The sequence below is a fragment of the Amblyomma mixtum genome, chromosome 5 (genome assembly GCF_055824585.1).
Source record: "Amblyomma mixtum isolate Tamu chromosome 5, ASM5582458v1, whole genome shotgun sequence".
Classification (NCBI taxonomy): domain Eukaryota; kingdom Metazoa; phylum Arthropoda; class Arachnida; order Ixodida; family Ixodidae; genus Amblyomma; species Amblyomma mixtum.
Window position 1 is genome coordinate 177,266,231 of NC_143016.1, and position 16,141 is coordinate 177,282,371.

Consider the following 16,141-nt stretch of genomic DNA (forward strand, 5'->3'; position numbering starts at 1 on the left):
GACCTTTACTCACCTTCCATAGGCGTACTCTGCTCTTGCGTTGCTGTTGTCAACAACGTAGTAAAAGCGCTCGGTGCCCCAGTGGCTGCAGTTTCCCCATTAGTTGTGCCTACTATTGTCGTAGCAGCAGGGCTGGCCCCTCCAGTCTGAGTGGAAGAGGCTGCTGCGCTGGTCGTAACCCCGCTGGACGCTTGAGTGACCTCTGCGTTAGCCCCAGCTGTAGACGTAATCTGTGCCGAGAGGGTTGTTGCACTGCTCGTCTCTATGGCTGACACCGTCGTGCTGGCTACTATTGTGGTAGGGGCACCCGTTTCACCGCTTGTCACGGTAGTGGTACCTGGGAAGAAAATTTCTTGGGTTATGAGAATTGAAACATTCCAATACTAATCACAAAGAGGTTCTTATAAACACGACATCGGCAGCAAATACTTTCGTGGAGTACGTACATGCCGAAGTCTCAACAATACAAATGCAAAATTTTTGGCGTTCAATGGAGTAGAAAGAAGGAATGAGGTTTTTATATGGTTTGCACATCCTAGTGACGCTACCACTCAGGTAACTGGAAGGTTTTCTGTCCTCCTGCTTGCTCAGAGCGCAGGGCGGACGGATGTTAGCAGAACGAACCTCCCAAGTCAATTAGAGGTGCTCCAGGAAAGTGCCTCGAAGGCTAAGGGCATGTGATTTGGACGCGGTAGCATACTGTGAGTGAGAAGACACGTTGACAACGAGCGCAAACCCGTCTGTCACGTGCAATGAAAGGTTGCATTAAAACGACCGATGAGACGAAGGGTGCTCGACTGCAAACCCAGTTGCCGAGGCGATGGTTGTGCGTACTGAGAATATTTTCGGGCACATGCTAAGCTTTGCATCATCACCATCAGACTGACTACGCACACTGCAAGGCAGAGGTCTCTCCCATATCTTTCCAATTAATCCTGTCTTTTGCCAAAAGCGGATACCGTATCCCCGCTGCATATTCAGCGACTAACCTTAACTGGTGGCCTCTAGTAACGAACAGCACGTAGCTGGGTGGTCATATTTTAAACTTGTAATTTTGAGAGAACTATGCAGTCCCACGATATTAAGCGTGAACATGGAGATTATCATGGCCGATTCTCCTTCGCTCCAAAATCTGACCCATGAAATACTTAACTCCTAAGGTCGCACCAGAAAAGCAATGAAACGTAGCGAAGAGTCGAAATACCCGTGGTGATTCTGAGCGTTCAGCACCATGTAGAGCGTGTGTCAAGCCGCGCGAACTAGAAGGGTTTGTCGAGATTTCCCCTACTTGAATGGGGATAAGCGATATGTGAAACGAACAAGAGGCTGAAAGGGATCGGCAGGTAGTGCTGTACCATGGCGCCCGATATTTTTATGCGTAAGCTATAATATCAGAACATAAAGATTCAGACAGCAAAGAAAAATTCTATAGGAAAAAGTCTACCGCTTCTGAATAACTCATAAATCATTCCAAGGGCAATAAATCATGCCTCAGTTATCATCAACAACCAATAAATTAATGTAACGAATAAAATGTTCCCCTTGTACAGAACACTCGCAACCACAAAGTGTCGCATGGGCTCATTGGCGAGGCCGACAGACAGGGGTTGGCTCTTTCGCGCTTTAGGTGCCGAGGGGAAATGGCTCAAACATTTCGTACCATTAGTTTGCGATGATTAGAGTTAAGTTCACCGGATTAGGTCTACAACTTAGAAGAAATAAGGAGTACTTTATCGACAGCATTTCTTCAGTTGCCGTGGTACAGAATATGAGCCACACGTTTAAGAGAGGAGTTGTACTTTGCACAGCGTTCAAAGTTACACTACACGCCGTGCGCTGACGGGCCGAAACACTTGTAGCCCATGCGAGAAAAGGAATATGCTAAGGCTTCAAGTTGCTGTTTATAATGCGACCTGCAAGGGAAAAATTATCCGGCTGCTTTGAACCTTATAATATGGCGTCTGTGAGAAATACAGGTGTACGTGGCGGAGCACTACAACCCTTTCTGCGCTCTAAAAAAAAGGTAGTTGAGGTTACAACATTTTGGGGTACCAACAACGGTCACATATATGACTACCTAGGTAGTGGCTGTATGTAGTAACTGCAAGGTAGTAGCATTTACTACCTCTTGTTTAGTTGAAAATGTCTAGTCTTTCTTTCCCTTTGAGCCCCTGGAATAAATAGTAATTTTGTTTGCATGTTCCATCTTACTAACATTTATTTATTTTATTTAGGCAAACTGATCTAGCCTGTTGAGAAGCTGTGGTAAGGGCTGGAACACGGCACATATGTCGCTGACAATGACCGCTCTCTTTACTCATTAAAGAAAAATTAGATCGTATGTCCGAAAAAACACCCCAAAAGAGAAAACATTGAACAAGGAAGAATCTTGCAGTAAAACCAGAAGAAAAAATGAGCGCAAGTAAGGCTTGGGGTGAGTCAGTAGCTTGGGGTTGGTGAAAAAGTGAAATTAAGAAATCAAACTAAAGAATGGAATACATAGGTGCTGCGTATACACTGTATTGAAAACAAGAAACTACACTGGCATTTTTATTACATTTGTTGTCATTTGAGGGAACCCTTTTCATGTTATAAAAACATGTGGCATTGAGTAGCAATGTCACCAGAAATGTTAGTATACATATATGTGCATATTTCGATCATCGATTTCCAAATCAAGGTAGTAATCGATACTACAAGGGTTATAATGAGGTAGTACAAGAGTAGTAACTGCCAAAAACGTAGTAACAGCAGAAGTCACTACCTTGTTACTACTTAATTTTCTTTCGAGGTAGTAACAAGGTCGTAGGAACATAGTAGATAGGTAGTAAGGGTTAAAAAAAGGTTTTAACAGTAGCCGTTACTACGTTTTCCCTACCTTTGTAGAGTGTACTCCTCAGCTTCAGCTCCTTTAAAGGGTGGACCAATCAAATTTTTCGTTGGCGCGTTCTATATTTCAAACGTTGCGTATTTTCCCAGTACGCATGATACACGCTGCTCAAATCATTTATACGCGGTAAATAATTTGGTATAGCATTATTTGTATTAAGTGATATCGGTTCCGGTTTCTGAGCGTGACTATCAGGGAACTCAGGTCACATGGACCCCAAAAGCTGTGACGCACGGATTACTGCGTCGTCTGCTCTCGCACACATCCTGTGCCATTGCATAGCAACGCTTTTCGGAATCTTATGCCGGCAAACTAGGTTATGCTGAGAAATGCCAAGCGAGCGAGCGACAAAAACGAGTCCTGAAACCAAGCGGCTCGCTTCGTCTGATCTCAATCGGCATACCGCGTATGCCAAAGCGGTTTCTGCGCTGTATTTTGCTTTGACACGCTTGGGCGGATGCTCGGCGGGCATCTGTGTCGTTGCCCGCCGCGGACAGCGCGTCAATCGGCCGCTCCTCAGGCCACATTACAGTGACACGATGCACTGTTCGTGCCGACCAATACCCGTCACTGTACTCAATTCTAATTCCGCTCGAGCAACCAGGCTTAGAGACTGATCTGGGTTCCATGGCTGCTGAATACGATATCTGCTGCTTGTTTTCCAACCATTCCATTTATTCGCTAAATGAATGATTCTAGAGAGTTGCACACGATTCAGTATATACCACACGAGTATGCAACTCCCCTAGAAATGCGAGCGTGACGACGACTGCATCTGACTCCTTGTAACTGCTTTTTCCGATGTATTCAGTAGATGAATTAAATTGGTTTATCTAGAAGTATTTTCAACGCCCACGGCCTTAATTTGTTGCCCACAAGCGACGCTGATGACGGATAGCTGCCGCCGCGGGCGCATGCGTAGTGGCTTTGCGCGAGTTTCAAGATTTTCGTGACTTTAAACTGTGGGGACGCTCTCGTCCCCTGCGTTCGCTTTGGTTAGCTCCTCCGCAAAGCACTCCTCTCGGTTCGGTGACTTTCCACTAACAGGGGAGGGCGCTCGCGTCGCAGCGACACCAGCGCCACGGATGGCGTTTTGCTGCGCGCTCGCGGGGAGCTACGGGGTCTCTTCTCCCTCGGCAACGGGAAGCGAACGGACGTTTCGCTCGCAGCTTCGCTCTTCGCCGCGGGCGTCTTGTGGTTGGAACTTGCTCCCGCCATCCCGTCCCGTCGGGCCTCGGATCTTCCCTTTGCCCTACCGTGGGCGAACGTTCGCTCGTAGCCGTGCTGGTGAGTCGGACATCCTAGATTCCTCAGTGTATTTTGTTGCTAGCTGGCGTTATTGTTGTTATAGCAATAAATGCCTTGTTTGTGTCAGCCAGTGTGTCGTTCCTTTGTTCCCGCAGAGCAAGGCCCGCCGTGGTCGGCGTGCGCTCAGTAGCGTACGCGACCACGGGGTGGGGTCCGCGCGGTTTTGAACTGTGTCAGCCGCGCTTAAGCGGGGAGAACGTATATATCTCCCCCCCATTTAAACCCCATATCTGGCAGCCCAACGTGGGGCCTGCTCTTGGAACATTGGACGACAGTCTGTTCGGTTCGAGGAACGCTCTTCGTCCGGACTTGACAAGTGCTAGGCCTAGAGTGAATTTTGATCGCTAGGACCTGCGGCATGCTTTCTTGAGTGCGAGGTGTATTGCGCTGCAGCATGTTTGAACATTTCGACATGCTCAGCATGTGTTTTTGCAAGTTTCCTGGAGTTTCTTCGCAAGAACCACTTGGTCCGCATCGAGGGAGCGCGAGGCCTAGCGCCCGCGGAGTTGCCGAGCCCGAAGCGAGTGAGTACGGAAGCCGCGTGGGTGGTCCGAGTTTTCTGTATATATTTTCTCGCTGTCTCTTTTTCGACTCTGGGAGTCGCGGCTCTGGGAGCCGGGTGGCCTGGGGCCACGGGTGCCGTAACGAGCTCGCTGGTATTGCAGCTCGGCACCGGGCGTTCCGACACCGTCCGATACGGTGGGCGCCGATCACTCAGCAGCTGCTTCGTGCAGTGAGCGGGGAGGACCACCCCACAACGCTGATGTCTCCTCGCGGCTGCGCGCACGAAACCCGTTTCGGGTCTTTCTTTTGTTGGGGGTCGTCGACCTTCACTGTGGCAGTGAGGCCTAAGGCTATGAATAGCTGCCTGCACCTTGTCAAAAGTGACACGACCACCGGACCGTGGTGTTGAGAGGGGGCGCACTTTGCTGGCCCACCCGTTTTTTTCAACCTCGCATGAACCGAGCATTCTCGTTCAACTCAAGAAAGGGCTTTGTTCACTCGAACTTTGCGTTGCACAGCCGCCCGACACATTTTGCTAGCGAGTTGAGCATTGAGCCACCAGGCCCTTGTGTACACCGTTTCCCCTCCCGTGACCTACGTTAAAGGCATGCGGAGTGTGTTTCGTAAATTTTACAGATCTGGAGCCACTGCGGCTTGCTGTCCTGTGCACATCGTCTCGCTGCCGCCTGCTGCGACGGAGCGGCCTGTATCCTGTTCGCCGCATCCATCCGGGGCAGCCGTGGCGAGACCAGACAGCAGCCACGTCTGGCTGCTGTTGCCCTGGCGACTACTGCGGAATCTTGGCCTGCAGTGGTCAACCGGCCCTCCTCTTCGCGGGCCTGCGGGCACTTAGCCCGCGGGCCATGCGAGTCGTCCCAGCGGAGACCTTCACGCCGCCTTCGGAATACCGCGGAAGACTGCGTGCACCCTGTCGGCGTGACCTCCGCTGCATGCACCTGCCTCACCTGCCTGCATGCACCTGCCTGACCTCCGCTGGTCTTCATGCACCTGCCTCAAGTGCATGAAGACCAGGAGACTCCTCCGTAGCATGTAACTTGCAGGCGCGTGGGTCTATTTAAGGTTGGGGGGATGTGGGGACGCTCTCGTCCCCTGCGTTCGCTTTCCCTCAACGCGCTAGTTCCCTGTGGTTAGCTCCTCCGCAAAGCACTCCTCTCGGTTCGGTGACTTTCCACTAACAGGGGAGGGCGCTCGCGTCGCAGCGACACCAGCGCCACGGATGGCGTTTTGCTGCGCGCTCGCGGGGAGCTACGGGGTCTCTTCTCCCTCGGCAACGGGAAGCGAACGGACGTTTCGCTCGCAGCTTCGCTCTTCGCCGCGGGCGTCTTGTGGTTGGAACTTGCTCCCGCCACCCCGTCCCGTCGGGCCTCGGATCTTCCCTTTGCCCTACCGTGGGCGAACGTTCGCTCGTAGCCGTGCTGGTGAGTCGCACATCCTAGATTCCTCAGTGTATTTTGTTGCTAGCTGGCGTTATTGTTGTTATAGCAATAAATGCCTTGTTTGTGTCAGCCAGTGTGTCGTTCCTTTGTTCCCGCAGAGCAAGGCCCGCCGTGGTCGGCGTGCGCTCAGTAGCGTACGCGACCACGGGGTGGGGTCCGCGCGGTTTTGAACTGTGTCAGCCGCGCTTAAGCGGGGATAACGTATATATCTCCCCCCATTTAAACCCCATAAAACAGAGAGTGGCTTGGAGCTCTAGAGATTTTACTCGTCGTCGATTGCCGCGCCCATATGCGGGTATCACCATCCACGAGTCTTCTGCTTGCGGAAACAAGTTCTCAAAAGAAAGTTTCCTTTAAAAGGCTTCAACTGTCTTCCTTCTGCAGGACCATTAGCACAGTATGAGCAAATCCCTTCCCTCTCCATGCTTTGGCGTTCCTCACGCGCACACCATGACAACTATGCCCACCATGATGCCATCGCAAGTTTATCATATACAACAGACGCAGCAGGCATTGAACACCATCCCTGGGCACAAAGTCACTCCACTATATTCAGAGACGGGTCTTGACGTCTATATACATTGATCTTTAGACCACGACTCGAACTTCAGTTCAGTTCTGAGTTTTTGCCGCTCACTGGCTCTGACGGCTCCTCGAGACCACGAATTTCCAATCAGGTCCGCGCACTGTTCTCGCGTTTTTAAATTCAAGTTGCCTTCCTATGCTGTCTAGAGCGAACATGTGTTCTTTTAGTATTTTTAACATCCAATGACCCTCACGGCACTTACCTCAGTTCAGTTTGTTCTTAAAATCTATGCACAGACTATCGAAAAATACAGAGGTCGGCAAGATTCCTTCTGGGTGAGGGGTTCGAGCTCATATCTATATCGTAAGTACTAAATTCTTTCAGCGACGGGGATATTTCATCGGCAACCTATAGCTGCTTAGAAGCGCCAGAAGAGCGACAGGAGATACAATTCGTGCTTCGCCAACCAAACCGCCGGAGTGGTTGCTTAGGACGAGGGGTGTACCGCGGTAATCATTCTAAGGTAAAACCATTTAGTTTGCTTTTTCCTTAATACCTTAATGACCCAGGGAGCGGTACCACATACTGGGATGGATACAAATAGCATGCGCAGCAAGTATTTAACACAGCGAAAGGTGACTAGTGGCATTTTCGGCGATGTTTGTTGAGCACGTGATGGCAGCGATGTTGTTGGGTAGGTCGTCCCAGTCTCAAGCAGTCAGGGAAAAAATGAAGCGGCAAAATTAAGACCACGGGCACGTGGTCTTGAAATTTGAAACGGATGACGAGTGCGGTGAGATATGCGCGCTTGCGAGACCAGATGCGGCGGGCAGCTAAGTGAACTATAGAAAAATTTACGAAATAAGCAAAGCTTTGCAATATGGCCACAAACTAAGAGTGCTTTTAAGGCGGATTCTTCTCTCAATGTTGTCACGTTGATATCGTAAGAGTAAGACGATTGGATGAAACTGACCGCTCTGTTTTCAACTGATTCAATTGTTGTACAAAAGTACTGATAAGGTATGTATGATGCGGATTCAAAATGAGTGATGCGTATTCAATTTTTCATGTGACTATGAATTTTTACGCTAATAATTTTATTTTACATGTTAAGGGGAGTCGGGCAGCAGACATCTAAAAAATCCAAGCGTTTAAATAGAGGCCGAAATGATGTTACGTGCGTGCTCCAGGCCAAGTGTCTACATAGGTTGAAACGCTGGAACAGACATCTCAGGAATTTAATCAATTGCGTAAGGGAAATCAAGTGGATTAGCTGGCGATGGAAAGACACGCGCTGAAATTTATGAGCGTTGGGCTCGATTTGTTTGTCGGCATATCATTTCTGAACGCGATCAAGGTCGTCTTGAAGGCATGTTTGCATGGAGACGTTGGTAACTCAGCGATAAACAACGAAGTCGTCGGCGAACATTCGAATATTCCAACATGTATTGGTTGTTAAGTCCTTAATATACATTAGGAAGAGAGGCGAACCGAGTACTGACCCTTAAGAGACGAATGATGCAATCGAATTGGAGTTATGGTTGTTAACAGTGGCAAACTTTGAGCTGTTAGTCAAGAACTCTTCTGTCCTTTTTGAGATGTCGGAGCGAAGGTAAATACGAAAGTTTTAGTAGTAACCGTTTATGTGACAGCTTGTGGGATGCTTTCGCGTAATTTAGGAAAATTGCTTCGGTCTGCTGGTTCGAATCAAGATTAACGCTTAGATAGTGAACAAAGATGGAACGCTGTTTTTCGCACGATACACCTTTTCAAAACGCGTGTTGTGAACGATGAAAAAACTTTTCTGAGTCGAGGAAGCTCATGACAATTGTATAGGTGACTTTTTCCGTGATTTTTCAGGGCACGTTAGTAAGGGAAATGCGGCGGTAATTAAGTGCTGAATCTTTTTTGCCGATTCGAATACTGGAACGACCTTATCGCTTTTTGAGTCGTTTTCCAGTTCACCTTATGAAAATGCCTCAAAAAAGCAAGCACAAATATGCTGCACAAATATCCCAGGAAGGCGACCGCTGAGACGTAAAGCGCTCATAATAGCCCGAGAGTAGCACTTATGCACGGTGGAGCAATTGACGGCAGAAAAAGCAAGGCTAATTCCACCTGCAGCATAAAACAACTCACCTCATCTCAACTCAACTCAACTAACACTTATGCTTCCTTCTATACTATCTAAAAGTTCAAATGCGTCCCGCCGACTTTCTGCCAGTCAGTAACATACCCGGCATATGCCTCTGGGTTTTGACAGCCCTGCCAATGTGGCCGCGTCTGTTTTAGTAAGACCTTCGCTCACCTTCAATAGGCGTACTCTGGCCTGATGTTGCTGTTGTCAACACCGTAGAGAAAGCGCTCGGTGGCCCAGTGGCTGCAGTTTCCCCATTAGTTGTGCCTCCTATTGTCGTAGCAGCAGTGCTGCCCCCTCCAGTCTGAGTGGTAGAGGCTGCTTCGCTGTTCGTAACCCCGCTGGACGCTTGAGTGACCTCTGTATTAGCCCCAGCCGTAGACGACATCTGTGGCGACAGGGTTGTTGCACTGGTCGTCCCCATGGCTGACACCGTCGTGCTCGCTACCGTAGTGGTAGCGGCACTCGCTTCGCCGCTTGTAACGGCAGTTGTACCTGGGAAAGAAAATTTCTTCGGTTAGGCGAATTTAAACATTGCAGTATTAAACACTAAGAGGTTCTTATAAACACGACATCGGCAGTAAATATTTTCGTAGCGTGCGTACATGCAGAAGTCAGAACAATACAAATGCAAAATTTCTGGCGTTCAGTGGAGTGGAAAGAAGGAATTGGGTTTTTATAAGGTAGGCACATCCTAGTAATGCTTTTACTCAGGTAACTGGAAGGCTTTCTGTCCTCCTGCTTGCTCAGAGCGCCGGGCGGACGGATGTTAGTTGAACGAACCTCCCACGACAATTCGAGGTGCTCTAGGAAAGTGGCTCGAAGGCTAAGGGCATGTGATTCGTACGCGGTCCCATACTGTGAGTGAGAATACACGTGGTGACAGCAAGCGCAAACACGTCAGCCACATTGAAAGTTGAAAGTTTAAAGGTTATTTCAGCCAGACGAGATATAGATGTACAGGTCTGTCTTAGAGGCTGACAAAAAGGCGCGGATGCCTGACGAGTGTCAGCCTCTCAATACACACAACACGTCAACATACGGCGAAGAAAAAAAAAGGAAAGTGTGGACATGATAACAGTTGCAGGCACTGAAGGATAGGTAAAAAAACGAAAAACAGGCAGCGATACAAAACGTTATGCAAAGGTGAGAAACTGACACTCAAAAAGCACGAAATGTACCAAGCCAAGTCCTTTCTACTATAGCATTAAGTGGGCATTGAACTTCTTTTTGAAAACCCCTATGGACGATGATTGATTTGCAATTGTCATGGTGGCTGGGTGACAATGAAACAAATGTGGTATAACAAAAGATTGCTTTTCTATGCCATAATTTGTGCGTATTTTACATATGTTGTAAGCTGTGTACCTTGTGTTGTAGTTGTGTTCCTTCAGCAGATATTTTCGAAATAATTCAGTTTCATTAAGCTTGACTGCGCGGAATATGGCAATTGCAGTTTTTTTGTTTACCAGGTTTTCGATTGTTAGCACATTGTTCTTTTTGAAAAGCGGGCAGAATGAGTCCTGTAAGGTGCATTCTCTATAATGCGTACTATTCGTTTCTGTAATGTATATAACCTATATGAGTTGGCTTTTGTTGTAGTTCCCCAAATGGATAAACAGTATTGAAGGTCTGAATACACTAGACTATATTACAGCTGACTTTTCACTTGTTGCGCTAGCAGGTTTCTTAACTTATTAATAATACCGATATATCTCAAAATACTGGTTTTTATGCTGTCAATATGATTTGACCTGTTCAAGTTTTCTTCAAACAAAACTCCCAGAAATTTATCAGAAATGGAGCCCTGAATGGTCTCACCGTTATATTTTAGCGCTATGTTTTCATCAATATGCCTACCACGAGGGCGAAAAACAATGTACTTTGTTTTTTTAATGTTAAGTTCTAATTTGTCTATTCTTAGCCATTCACAAAGGTTCTTTAGCCGAATATTAGCTTCGCGCTGAACATTAGATAAGTTTGCACCCGAAAAAAAATACGTTAGTGTCATCAGCATATAGTATGATGTCTGCTGTTAGAGGCATGTTAATAATGTCATTTATGTACAAAAGAAAAAGGAGCGGACCGAGAATAGACCCTTCTGGGACAGGCTGCGCTTTTATACCGTCGATACCACAAGCTGCCGAGTTCTTTAACTTGAGAAGAAGATCGCATATATTTGTCTAATTTGTAGATGTGAAAAAAAAAAAACTTTCTTATACTGGTGGAGATGTACGATCTATACGTAGGGTTGCAAGTGTCCGATGTGCTTGAGGATCCACTTTTCAAGATATGTTGATTAAACTTATTTGCGAGTGAAACTCCGGTGTATACAGTTCCGCCATTGCTTATCTCAGAAACAGGGCTTTCTTTTTTATGAGGAAGTAGTTCATCTAGAGTTTTCCAGACCTTTTGGGAGTCATTAAGAATAGTACTGAATTTGTTCTCACAATAACTTTCGCGTGCTAATATTATAACCCCGGTCAGTCTGTTACTTACCTTTTTAAATTTTATTAAGTACTCCGGATTCCTTGTCCTTATAAAAGCAGCAAAAAAGTCGTTCTCGCTCTTTCATTCCTTTTAACAGCTTGTTGTCAATCCATGGTTTTCGGCATTTCTAATTGCATTTAGTCTCTCTTAAGGGAAATGCCTCCTCATAAAGCTGTTTGAATACTGGAGCAAAACGGCAGAACGCCTCTACAGGATCTGTCATGTTGTAAATGCAAGACCAGTCTAGTTCGCTGATTTGTCTTTCAAAAATAGCCATCGTGCTCTCGTTTATTGCTTTGTGTGGTGGTCGCGCGTCATGTTCACGTTATCGGTTAATTTTTGTTTCTGGCTTAAAAAATACAAATATCGGCATGTGATCACTTACTTCTAATATTAGGACACCCGGCTCTAGAGCATTTGTTTGCGTCGTGAAGCGCAAGTCAAGTAGGGTTTCAGATTCATTCGTCACCCTAGTAGGAACAGTGATAATATTTCCGTAGTCAAAAGAAAAGAACACATCCAAAAATGCCTCTGCGAGATGCTCCAAATAAAGTAGATTAATATTAAAATCTCCAGTGACAACGACACGTTTGCCAAGATGTGAACAGTAATCAAACTTGTGGTCAATGAAATCTAGCAGCTTAGATATAACTCCAGTGGGTGGCCTGTAAACAACGACAAATGTAGCGCTAGCACATTCAATAATCAGTGATTCGTAGTCATCAAGCGTAACCGTGAACTCACGAATGACATCAAAGGAATTGTTTCATTTGACATAAAGAGCTACGCCTCCCCCTTTTTTATTTTTCCTGGGAAGTGAAACACATCTATATCCTGGGAAGTGCACCGCATCAGACTCATCATGAAACCATGTCTCAAAAAAAGCCATAATATCAAATTCGTGGTTTAATCAATCTAGGAGCAAGCAAACAGATTCATGCTTTGTTTTTAAGCTTTGTGCGTTCAAGTGAAAAATAGAAAGCCGGTTGTCGCGACGAAATGATCTGCTTTCTTTAAAGGATTGCGTGTCATAGTACTTGCATTCGCGAAAAGCGATTGTCATTTTGAGCACAAATACCCCACGAAACTGGCACAAATCAATGCCTCTACCTTATTTTATCCAGGTCTTCCATCGTGACAATTCTGATAACCCGAGAGCGGGCGGCACGGCGTACGAACAGTCTTCCATTCTTGTGCACCCAAATTCATAATCTTTTTCATCTGCACGTGCAACGAAAGGTTGCATTAAAACGACCGGCGAGACGAAGGATGCTCCACTGCAAACCCAGTGTGCCGAGGCGGTGGTTGTGCGTAATGAGGATATTTTCGGGCACATGCTAAGCTGTGCATCATCATCATCCTCAGCCTGACTGCGCACACTGTAAGGCTGGGGCCTCTCCCATATCTCTCCAATTAGCCCTGTCTTTTGCCACAAGCGGACACCGTATCCCCGCAGCATAATCAGCGACTAACCTTAACTGGTGGCCACTAGCAGCGAATAGCAGGTAGCTGGATGGTGATATTTTAAGCTTGTAATTTTGAGAAAACTGGGCAGTCCCACGAAATTCAGCTTTAACATGGAGATTATCATGGCCGATTTTTCATCGCTCCACTATCTGATCCAAAAAATACTTAATTCGTAAGGTCGCAAAAGAAAAGCAATGAAACGTAACAGAGATTCGAAGTCCCTGCGGTGATTCTGAGCGTTCAGCGGCATGAAGTGCGTGGGTCAAACCGTGCAAAATAGAAGCGTTTCTCGAGATTTCGTGCACATGTATGGGAATAATCGAGATGTGAGACGAACAAGAGGCCGAAAGTCGTCGCCAGGTAAATGCTGTACCATGCCGCCCGATATTTAAATGCGTAAGCTATAATATCAGAATAGAAAGATCCAGACAGCAAAGAAAAGTTTTATATAAAAAATTTAGCGTTTTTGGATAACTCATAAATCATTCCAAGGGTAATAAATCGTGCATCAGTTATCATAAACAACCAGTAAATTAATGTAATGAATATAATGTTCCCCTTGTACAGAACATTCACAACAAGAAAATGTGGCATGGGCTCTTCGGCGAAGCCGACAGACAGGGGTTGGGTCTTTCGCGCTTTGGTATCGAGTGGACATGGCTCAAAGATTTTGTACCATTAGTTTGCGGTTATTGGAGTTAAATTCACCAGATTTGGTCTACAACATAAAAGAAATAAGGAGTACTTTTTCGGCAGCATTTCGTCAGTTCCTGTCGTACAGAATATTAGCAAGATATTTAAGAGATGAGTTGTGCTGTGCACAGCGTTCAAAGGTGCACTACGCCGCGCTCTGACCGGCCGAAACACTTGTAGGCCCATACGAGAAAGGGATGGTGGTAACGCTTCATGGCTGTTTATAATGCGACCTGGCAAAGAAAAATATATCCGACTACTCTGAACATTACACTATGACGTCTGTGAGAAATACAGATATACGCGGCGGAGCACTTCAACCCTTCTACTCCTGAGCTTCAGCTCCATTAAAGGCGTTGACCAATCAAATTTTTCGTTGACGCGTTCTGTCTTTCAAACGTTGCGTATTAATCCAGTACGCGTGATAGACGTTGCTCAATTCATTTATGCGAGGTAAATAATTTATTATAGCATTATTTATATTAACCGATTTCAGTTCCGGTTTCTGTGTGTGACTTTCAGGGAACTCTGTCAGGGAGCTCTGGTATCATGTATAAATTAAAGGACCTTTTGCCTCTGTGGCTAAACAAACAACTATACTACACACTGGTACATTTGCGTTTCCACTATTGTCTTCTTGTTTGGGGCACAGCACCTAAAACAAGCATAGAAAACATGCATAGAAAACAGAAATTTCTGCGACTAATGGTTAATGCACCATACCTTAGCCACACTGCCCCATTGTTTAGAAAACACCAATTGCTTACACTGTGGAATGTTATAAACAAAAGGATTGAGTTAGCCACTTACCTACAAATTCATTCTGATCCTACCGCCTTTTCTTATAAGTATCTTACGTAGGCACACAGCTACAACACACGGCACATAAGTAATAATAAGGAAGAAATACGTACGAACTACCGCGCCGAGAAACTTAGCTACAGATTTTCCAGTTTTTTAAACGATCCCCATCCTGCTGTAAACATTATTCAAGAAAGCAAGTCATCGAAAGCTTGCAAAGATTGCATCACCATGTATCTATTGTCACTCCAGACATAACCACTCTTTTCGTTCTTTTCTTTTTCTCGTTTTTATTCTGTTCTTTCTCATAATATTTCTCCAACTGTACACAAATGTTCAAGCTGAAATTACTGCAGTTCGCTGTTAACCAATCCTTTCTATATTTCCATTTCGTTTTGTGTTTATTTTATGCGCTGAATGTCTTGTGCTCTCGAATGGGAGCAAGAAGAGCGCGGACTCTTTGTCAGGAATTCTTTTGCCTTTTAGTCTACGCCCTAGGCAACTGTACCAATGAGTTGTCTAAATAAACACTTTGACTTTGACATGGACCCCTAAAGCTGTGATGCGCGGATAACTGCGTCATCTGCTCTCGTACACATGCTGTGCCATTGCATAGCAGCGCCTTTCGGAATCTTCCGGAATCAGCGCCTTTCGGAATATGCCGAGAAAAGCCATGCGAGCGAGCGACGACACCGAGTCGTGAAACCAAGCGGCTCGCTTCGTCCGATCTCAATCGGCATACGGCGTATGCTAACGCGGTTTCGGCGTTTTAGTTTGCTTTGCCACGCCGGGGCGAACGCTCTGCAGGCATGTGTGTCGTAGGCCCACCACTGACAGCACGTCCATCGGCCGATCCTCTGATCACATTACAGCGACACGACAGACTGTTCGTACCGACCAATACCCGTCACTGATTTCACTTCGCTCTGCCCGAGCAGCCGCGCTGAGAGACTGCTCTGGGTTCCGTCGCTGCTGGTTACGATATCCGCTGCTTGTTTTTCCAAACCGTCCATTTATTCGCTAAATGAATGTTTCCAGGGAGTTGCGCAGGATTCAGTGTTTACCGCACGAATATGTAACTCCCCTAGGAATGCGCCCGTGACGACGACTGCATCTGACTCCTTGTAACTGCTTTTTTCCGATGTATCCAGCAGTTGAATTAAATTGGTTTGTCTAGAAGTATGTTCAGCGCCCATTTGCGATAAATAAAGTGGCTTAATTTGTTGCCCTCAGGCGACGCTGATGACGGGTAGCTGCCGCCGCGGGCGCCTGCCTAGGGGCTTTGCGCGTGTTTCAGGATATTCATAACTCTAAATTGAGAGTGGCCTGGGGCTCTAGAGATTTTACTCTTCGTCGACTGCCGCACCCATATGCTGCTATTGCCATCCACTAGTCTTCTGCTTCCGGGAACAATTTCTCAGAAGAAACAGTTTCCTTTAAACGGCTTCAAGTGTCTTCCTTCTGCAGGACTGCCGTCACCACCGTGGGGTAATATCCTATAGTTAGCTTTACTGAAACCGTCCTTTAGCATACTATGAGCAAATCCCTTCCCTCCCCATACTTTGGCGTTCTTCACGTGCACGCTATCAGAAAGATGCCCACCATTTTTCCATCGCTAGTTTATCATATACAACAGACGCAGCTGACATTGAACACCTTCCCCGGCATAAAGCCACTCCACTATATCCAGAGGCGGGTCTTGACATCCACATTAATCTTTATACCAGGACTCGAACTTCAGTCGAGCTCTGATTTTTTGCCGTTTAATGTCTATAACGGCTCCTGGAGACCACGAATTTCCGATGAGGTCCGCGCACTATTCTTGTGTTTTAAATTCAAGTTGCCTTCCTATGCTATCTAGAGCGAAC